This window comes from Microtus ochrogaster, unplaced genomic scaffold (assembly GCF_000317375.1).
Source record: "Microtus ochrogaster isolate Prairie Vole_2 unplaced genomic scaffold, MicOch1.0 UNK89, whole genome shotgun sequence".
Lineage (NCBI taxonomy): Eukaryota > Metazoa > Chordata > Mammalia > Rodentia > Cricetidae > Microtus > Microtus ochrogaster.
Genome location: NW_004949187.1, coordinates 777256 through 786540, shown reverse-complemented (window position 1 = coordinate 786540; position 9285 = coordinate 777256). Strand labels below are relative to the sequence as shown.

General features: G+C 40.6%; 1 protein-coding gene and 1 pseudogene across 1 annotated transcript in view; one reads left to right on the top strand and one right to left on the bottom strand.

Moving 5' to 3' along the window:
• The window catches only part of LOC101984273, a 398439-nt pseudogene that overhangs the window by 172043 nt on the left and 217111 nt on the right, over positions 1 to 9285 (bottom strand).
• LOC101989836 (zinc finger protein 431-like) overlaps positions 1 to 9285 on the top strand; it is a 257504-nt gene that overhangs the window by 77255 nt on the left and 170964 nt on the right. The window lies entirely within an intron of this gene.

Sequence of the window (9285 nt, the reverse complement as noted above, 5' to 3'; positions counted from 1 at the left end):
ATGGCTCAGAGGTTAAGAGCATTGCCTGCTCTTCCTAAAGGTCCTGAGTTCAATTCCCAGCAACCACATGGTGGCTCACAACCATCTGTAATGGGATCTCGTGCCCTCTTCTGGTTTGCAGACATCCATGCAGACATGATGCTGTATCCATAATAAATAAATAAATCTAAAAAAAAATAGCCTAAAAGAAAAAAAAGAAAGAAACAAGCTTTTCTTTTGGTAGATCTCCTCAATGCCCCTTTCCCCCATATGATAAAGTTACTAATAATTCTCTTAAGACAGTGGTTCTCAACCTTCCTAATGGTGACATTTTAATACAGTTCCTCATGTTCTGGTGACCCCCAGCCATAACATTATTTTCGTTGCTACTTCTGATTGTGCTACTGTTACAGATCATAACATCAATATCTGATATGCAGGCTATCTGATGGGTGACCCCTGTGAAACGATCGAAACCCATAGATTGAGAACTACTGTTTTAAGATTAATTTTCATGACTATCTGCACAGTTATTGAAATGTATTTGGACCAACACATCTGTACAGTCACCGCCAATGTGTGGTATCTGTTTTTACCTTATCCATATCAGCATAGTTATTATCCTTCAAGATAGGGACTGGAGAATTGGCTCAGCAGTTAAGAGAACTGATTGTTCTTCCAGAGGTTCAATTCCCAGCACCCACATGGCAGCCCACAACTGTCTGTAACTCCAGTTTTTGGGGACCCAACCCCCATGCAAAACACCAATGTACATAAAATAATATATGTAAAATATCCTTCCCCCCCAAAAAAAAGGAAAGGAAGGAAGGAAGGAAGGAAGGAAGGAAGGAAGGAAGAAAGAAAGAAAGAAAGAAAGAAAGAAAGAAAGAAAGAAAGAAAGAGAGAGAGACAGTTTGGTCATGAGGTGAGAGCCTTCAATGCCCCTGACCAACTAAACTAACCAGTCCCTGAGCAGGGAAAAAATACCAGTCCCTCTTCTCCCTAGGAAAACTCCACCCCTAAGAAGCCCTATATAAGCCTCTCTGCTCCTTCTGCTAGAGGTCACCATTTATCCCTCTCTGGCAGAGAAAGCCACTCTCCTGGACTCCTCCCTCCCAAATAAATCTCTTTCTCAAAAGCATCTTGGGTGACAGTCTCGCTTTACCTACGCAGAATAGAAAAATCTGGCTGGGACCTCTCTTAGGAAACCGAGCTGAAAAACCTTCCTGAGACACACCTTAAGAGCCTCAGCAAGGTGGAGCAGAACAGAAGAACCTGGTTAGGATGCTTCTTAAGGGGAGCTGAGCAAGGCCAAGCAGAAAAAAAGTAACAACTTTTAGTGGAAGCCTAAGGAGATTGCTGTGTTTCTGCAGGGGCTTCCCCTTTAGCACAGTGTTAGCAAAAGAAGAAACATCTTGGACAGGAGAATAAGTGGATAGCTCTGCTAGGATGTTTCCTTAAGGGAACAAAGCAGAGCTCAGCTGTAGGGGCTCTCCAGAAGGACAGCATTGCCATATCCTACAGGGAGACTATCCACCCATCACACCAAAGCTTCAGGTAGCCTGGCTTCCCCATAATCAGGAAGTTTATCCTCCAGGGCTGAGCTGTTCTATTGTGACTGCAGCCTCTGGAGCTGTTCTATTGCAGCTCTAGGCTGGCTTCCTAATAAGTCAGGATAGCTCTGCAACTCTACAACTGTAGCACATTGCTCTGCAAGAAAGGATACAGAAAATATTTTTAATATTAGTGGTTGAGTGGAAGGCTTTTGTATCTATATCAAAATCATAAAAGATTGTACTGCTGGAAACACTGAAATTGGAAAACCTCATGAGGCTTAAGTAGGAAAGAACGCTAACATTTTGATGTCATGAAGAAAGACCCTGTTTTTATTTAGTTTGGTTTTTGGCACATTCTTTCTATGTAGCCCTGACTGTCCTGGGACTTGTTATGTAGACCAGGATGGTTTTGAACTCACAGGCTTCTATCTGCCCCTTTTAAGGATCATCCCTCCAGCAGGTGGCCTTCTGATTTCTCAGCTTCTAGTAGCGCTCTCCAGACCCTCAGAAGCTCAGGGGCCTTCCAAATACTTTCTGGTGTCCAACTGATTTACACAGGTTTCTTGGGTCCCCCTACTACTTTGTAGCCACCAGAAATTACTTGGAATGTCTCTAGGACAGTGCTAAGCAAAACGACAGCTCTGCCGGCACAAGATATCCAAACCAAATAAAATGCCCATCGTTTTATTAAGAATGACGCTCTAGGGTGGTCGAGACAGGACAGCAGGGAGCCCATGCAGACCGGAAAACCACGTGTTTCTTCTCTGGGAGCTCACGGGTCAGGACCTGCCATGCTGGGATTTGGAGCCCAGAGTAAAGCAACTCCCAGGCCAGGGGTTGGGGGCTAAGCTCCCAACTTAACAGACAGCCTGCCTAATAATCATCATAGGTGAGCGGTTCAGTAAAACTGGAAATATTATTGTGCGAACCTCGTCTCCTATTCTGAAAGGAACAAGAAGTTTCCCCGCGAAGTGAGAAATTAGAAACCCAGACTAGCTTAGACTAGCTTCATTTTCCCCCGGAAAATAATGGCCTGCCTTCCCCCTCCCAACCCGGGAAATTCCAGAGCTCAAGGAGACTTGGCCATTCTGGGTGGTAAAACACACAGCCACCTAGAGATTAGAAGAGTCTGGTTCTAAGAACAAAGGGTAGGGCAAGAAGACCTTGCACCCGTGCCAAAAACGTCTCTGAAGGACTTGTTTGAAGTTTTACCTTTAAAAGATTAACCCCTCAGAAGGAGGACAGCTCCTCCACCAGACGCTTACTAGGGTTTTGGGAAGAGCTCCAAATTACAATTTGAGTTACGCTAATTAACAACAATAAACCTGGCTTATTAGAGTCTCGGCCTTTCTGCTGGTCTCTCCGGGGAGTCGTAATTTGGGCAGAACAATTATGAGGCACACAAACTGCTGTTCTGAGGTGTTTTCTATTTTGAATTAAAAAAATTAGGCCAAGCAGTGATGGCTCACACCTAAAATCCCAGCTCTCAGGAGGTGGGGGTAGGCGGATCTATGTAAATTCAAGGTCAACCTGGTCCACCGGAGCTAGTTTAAGGACAGTTAAGTTGTTACCCAGAGAAACTTGTCTTGAAAAAGAAAAAGAAAAGAATAGTCATAGTGGCTATTACCAGATTTCTAGAGCTTGATGATGTTATAAATGATTCTATTTCTATAGATAGAGGTTTTGGGTTGCTATTAAGAATTGTGGTAATTGCTGGTCGATGGCGCACGCCTTTAATCCCAGCACTCGGGAGGCAGAGGCAGAGGCAGGTGGATTTCTGTTTGTTCGAGGTCAGCCTGGTCTACAAGAGCTAGTTCCAGGACAGGCTCCAAAGCCACAGAGAAACCCTGTCTAGAAAAACCAAAAAAAAAAAAAAAAAAAAAAGAATTGTGGTAATTGCCTCAGAAAGGGAAATATTCACCAAAAGAACAACTACTAATACTGGAAAATTGGGGGAGGGAGGAGAGAAATGTCCTGAACAAGAAGATAGATATACTTAGTATATCAAAAGTTAAATTTTATGTTAATGATCATCACCAAAGGTTCACCCCAAAAATTGCTAACTGTAGCCCTATACCAATCCTCTTCTGGCTGCTTAACTCTGAGAAGTTATCTTAGCTGCAGGTCATATCCAGGCTCTAACAGAAGTCTCCAACTCCCTAGCCTCAGGCAAATCAAGGTGGCTTCTCTCCAGACATTCAGAGTAAAGCATTGCATTTAGTCTCTATATACTGCCCAGTGGGTGTCATGGGGTTCTAGGACTGTGTCTGGTTATCTTGAGTGAGTGATATCAGTGAGTTCTGGTTAACATGTGCAGGCTTGGCTGTACTGGGGTTCCTCACTAAGCTATTTTAACATATATAAGAGAATTTTTACTATGCTCATTAAAATAAATGTCCTGCCCCACATATATGTTTTGCCCAGATTAACAAATAGTACACCAAGATGCCTGGAAATTAATACTGAGATGGCTTTTTATTGGTCAACAGAAAAAAGGGAAAATAAAAATTTACACTGTGCAAGTTATTGGAAGCAAAGATATTAAAAGAGGCATCTCACAACATGTAACCCGTATTAAAAAAGGGTCCCTGTTCATCTGGAGAAGAAGCAGCCTAGTTCTTATTCCCACAATGGGCTCAATGCGAGCTGAATACTCCATTAGGCTACCATAAAGCCTTGGTAGGCTCCACCAATAATTTCATTTTCTAACAAATTATGGTGTACAAACAAACATACATCTAGCCTTATTCAATAGTATGTTTTTACTGTTTTCTTACCTAGTTTATAATGCAGAAGTATATATCATATTTCTTTGTGAAGTTTAGTACATATGACCTAGTTCATTCCCCACCAGAGAGGAAATATTATGAGAAACACTGCTAATTTTACTTTTGATATAATGAAAAAAAAGAAACCTATTTCATTTATAGGCTTTTCTAGTTGGTCCTCATCTGTTTTTAATAGAAACATGGAATCCAGTATAAGCATTCCTTATTTCATTCAACATATGAAAATAGCTATTTAAGGGCGGTGGTGGCGCACGCCTTTAATCCCAGCACTCGGAAGGCAGAGGCAGGCAGATCTCTGTGAGTTCGAGACCAGCCTGGTCTACAGAGCTAGTTCCAGGACAGGCTCCAAAGCCACAGAGAAACCCTGCCTCGAAAAACCAAAAAAAAAAAAAAAAAGAAAATAGCTATTTAATCAAAGTTTTGATAGCATAACAAATAATACTATAATTGTATAAAAATTAAAAAAAGTGAGGTCTTTCAGACATTTCAATGCAATTCTGGGAAAATTTCTAACAATTTCAGAAAAACATTCTTAAAATTCACTCGGTTGCTGCTAGCAAGAATATTTACCTTTGAAGGCATTGTTTCAGCTCCCATAGTTGGGGTCTTAGCACTAAAAGAAAGTGTGCAAAGAGCTTAATTTACAGACAAGCTAGTTCAAATCGTAAACTAGATAGAGTTCAAGAAAAGTGTGATAATGATTTCGGAGAATAATTGGATGAAAGAAAAAAACCTGGAGTGTAATCAGTGTAAAATTCCTTCATCTGAAATGACGTTAAGAGGCATTCATTGTATTGTCCCAATTATCCAACGCTCCACTTCTTGTCTGTTATTCAGTATTGTTCTTTTCATCTGCATTTGTGTGTGTGTAATATTGACTATGTAGTACATACTTTAAAACTCACATGTAGGCTGGAGAGATGGCTCAGTGGTTAAGAGCACTGACTGCTCTTCCAGAGGTACTGAGTTCAATTCCCAGCAGCCACATGGTGGCTCACAGCCATCTGTAATGAGATCTGGTGCCCTCTTCTGGCCTGCAAGCAGGATACTGTATACATAATTAAATAAAACTTTAAAAAAAAATAAAACAAAAAAAAAATAAAACTCACATGTATCTTCCTGCCTCTCTGTCTGGAGCGCTGATTAAAAGAAAGCAATACCACACTAAGTTCGATGTGCAAACCCTCTCTTCTTATGGTTTTGTTGTTGCTGCATTTTTCATAGGTCTAAATTCAGTCTTTGTTTATCTACCTATCATCCATCTATCTATCTATCTATCTATCTATCTATCTATCTATCTATCTATCTATCTATCTATCTACATATATACCTATCTATCTAATGTATCCATTCATCTATCTATCTATTCTATCCATTTATCTATCTACTGATCTCTCTCTCTCTCTCTCTCTCTCTCTCTCTCTCTCTCTCTCTCTCTTCATTGAGGAATGGTTTCTCTTTGTTGTCCAAGATTTCCTGCAACTCAAACTGAAGACCAGTTTGGCCTTGAACTCAGAGAGATCTGCCTACCTCTGCCTGGAGTGCTGGGATTAAAGGTGTGTGCCACCACTGTAGGGCTTTCAGATGTTATTTTATGTGTAGGGGGGGGGGTGTTTTTTTCTGTGTGCATATCTTTGTACTCTGTTGGGGTCCACCCTCAGCTTGGGTTCAGGTCCTGAGTTGGGAAGGGGTATTAGTGAGAAGAAGCACATTGTCTGACCACTACATGAGTTTCCCACAAGTGGCCTGCCCCTAATAGCTCCTTCTTACTTTGTCTATACATCAGAAAAAGCATGATTTTCCATATTAACAAACAAGTTTTTTCCATCCTCCAATATTAACTTCCAGCAAAAACAAATACATTAAATATGTTTTCTCTCAACTTCTACATCAAAACACCTTTAAACCAAAAACAACACTTAGCTTATTGCTAACTTATCCAAATATCAAGCCAGGTACACACTGTCTTTACAAAACTAAAAGGGGAATGACCATGCTCACATTTCCAAGATTAACAATGCCATTCAAAACATATTTACATATATTAGGGTGTCCTCCTCCCAATCCTTTTAACCCTGAATCAGAACATCTGCCACAGTCTGAAGTAACAGCTGGCATGACCAGACAAGAAACCTGAGAAGTAGCTGGGTGGTGATGGTGTATGCCTTTAGTCCCAGCACTCAGGAGACAGAGGCAGGCGGATTTCTGTGAGTTCGAGGCCAGCCTGGTCTACAAGAGCTAATTTCAGGACAGGCTTCAAAGCTACAAAGAAACCCTGTCTCGAAAAACCAAAAAAAAAAAAAAAAAAAAAAAAAAAGAAAAGAAAAGACTTTTACAGGGCAGTAACTGAGAAAAAAATGGGTTTCCACAATTGACCATATCTGTCCCATGCATGGCTGATAAAATGACCCAGAGAATCATCAACATTATGAGAGAAAAAGCATGTAGTTTGCACAGTCCCAGCAGTAATCTCCTCTTTCTGAAGTCCACTGGTCCTTTCGTAGTGAGACTGAGCCCCTGGGGCTTTTTCGTTACCTGGAGACCCATTGGACAAGCTCTCATATACTAGTCCAAAACTAGGTCACAGTGTACCGAAGAGCACCACGTTCATGCATGGTGGCTATGGAGCCAGGAGATGGTGTCAAAACCCCTGGAACTGGAGCTAAGATAGTTCTGAGCTTCTTTATATGCTGAAAATGGAACCCGGATGATCTGCAGGAATATTTATTATTGTTGAGAGCTAAGGTATTTTTGAACTTAAGTTTTGTGTACATTATTAGGTTTCCTGTCCAAGGAAGCCAAGTAAGTTTCAGACAATTTATGGTCATTAAAAAGTTGAATTCTCTTACATGTGAAAAAAATTAATCTCAGGTAGGAATAAGCTCCCTAATTATTTTTCTGACACAACATTGTCAGCCCTTAAACCAAATACATAAAACCAAAAAATTGACTCAGAATTTTGTATTTGTATTTTTCAACATTTTTATTAATACACACTTAACGAGGAAGAATTTGGAGACAAAGTATATGGGAATGGTTGGAGGGAGGACAAAAATGGGGAAAACAGTGTAATATCTTTCAATTTAAAATGTATAGAAATAAATTTTAAATAAAAGAAGAGGGGCTGGAGAGAGTGCCCAGCAGTTAAGAGCACTGGCAGTTGTTACAGATGATCCAGCTTCCATTCCAGGAGACCACATGGTAGCTAACCATTTGCTCTAACTCCTATCTCCAGCATCGTCTCTCCCCACCCCTTTATGGGGGGGGATTCTGAAGTTATTGTGAGTGCAGGCAAAACGCCACATAACTAAAAGAAAAATCAAGGTTAAAAAAGGAAAGAAGGGAATTCTCCAAGCTGCAGCCAGGGCTAGTTAAAATGAGTTCCTTCTGATTTTGTATGGAAGCAGCTGTGGCCTCTCAGAGGCAAAAGGACCTTTGTTCTCAGCTTAGGATAGCTCATCATAGCCATCCAAATTAGAGCAGTGATCACTTGGCTGATATGTGGCTTTTTCTTAATGTATTCAGGATTTGTGTCATCTCTGCGCTTGTGAGAATTGTGACACTGATACATCAGTCTTTTAGATCATACACAATGATTGGCAGAAAGCACAGGATCCAAATCCATCTACTTTCGCTGTGTCACTTACTTGGTTTTCAGCTCTGTGGTATATAAAAGGTTTTCAGACCTTGTGGTATAAAATGAACACACCAGCATTCGGGAGGCAGAAGCAAGTGGATCATCTATTTGATTTTGAGGCCAGCCTAGTCTACAAGAGCTAGTTCCAAGACAGACTCCAAAGCTACAGCAAAACCTTGTCTCAAAAAATAAGCAAGCAAACAAAACAAAAAAACAAAAAAAGATGAACACGTAAGAGGCATTTTTCATTTTATTTTTATAATTTCTGTATATTCCTATAGTCATTTGAGGTAAGGATTCCCTAAAAGTCACTGCCTGTGACCAAAATCAGAACTGGATTTGTTAACTGAGCATGCATAGGAAGAGAACTTGTCCAGGCTTCCTAAGCAAAATCCCTATGCATTCCTTATGTAGGAAAAGCATTGCTGTCGGAATGATTCCCATACTCTCATTGCCTCTGGTAGATAAGAAATCTTTCTCAGGTTCTCTTTCTTCGCTGTTGTGATGGCTATTCTTGGTAGTCCAACTGACTACCTCTGGAATTTACTAAACCCAAAGAATCATGCACACCCGTAAGGGATTTTTCTTAATTAAAGGTTTTGGAATGGGAAGACTCTTTATCAATTTGGAACTTTTGAGGTAATAAGATCCTCCCCTAATCTGGGCCAGATCTTCTGGTGGCAACCCATACATACAAAGAATATTGAAGAAGGAAGCTATTTCTCTTTGCCTGGTTGCCCTGTCTGTGGCTTGAAAGGTCATTCCTTTACTCTTCTTAATGGTTAGTCGTTGGGATTTTTGGTGTAAACTGAAGGCAAGCTGAGATACCCAGCCTTATGGATTGAAATATTACTGGCTTCTTCAGCTTTGCATTGGTAGACAGCCATTGCTGTGTCAGCTAGCTGGAACACACCTGTGAGACATTTTAATAATTCCAGTTTTACATACTTAGATATTTATTCTAACAGTTCCATTCAAGTATAGAACATTGAGTAATTCCACCATGGATTTTTGTTTTGTTTTTTGGCTTGTTTGTTTGTTTCTTGCTTTTTCACCTGCCCGTCAAGAGAGCTGTGCTGGCTAACAACAGTTCAACCGCCTTGTGACATTTCCTCTATTTATTCAACTTAATTTGAAGACTACATTTTTATTCATTGGTCAAGAGATAGGCCTGAATTTCAGAAATCAATCTCCTAAAGCAATTGAGCTATCGTCCAGCTTTGTGGTAAGGGAAAGACCTTTTTTTGTTTTTTGTTTTTTGTTTTTTTCGAGACAGGGTTTCTCTGTGGCTTTGGAGCCTGTCCTGGAACTAGCTCTGTAGACC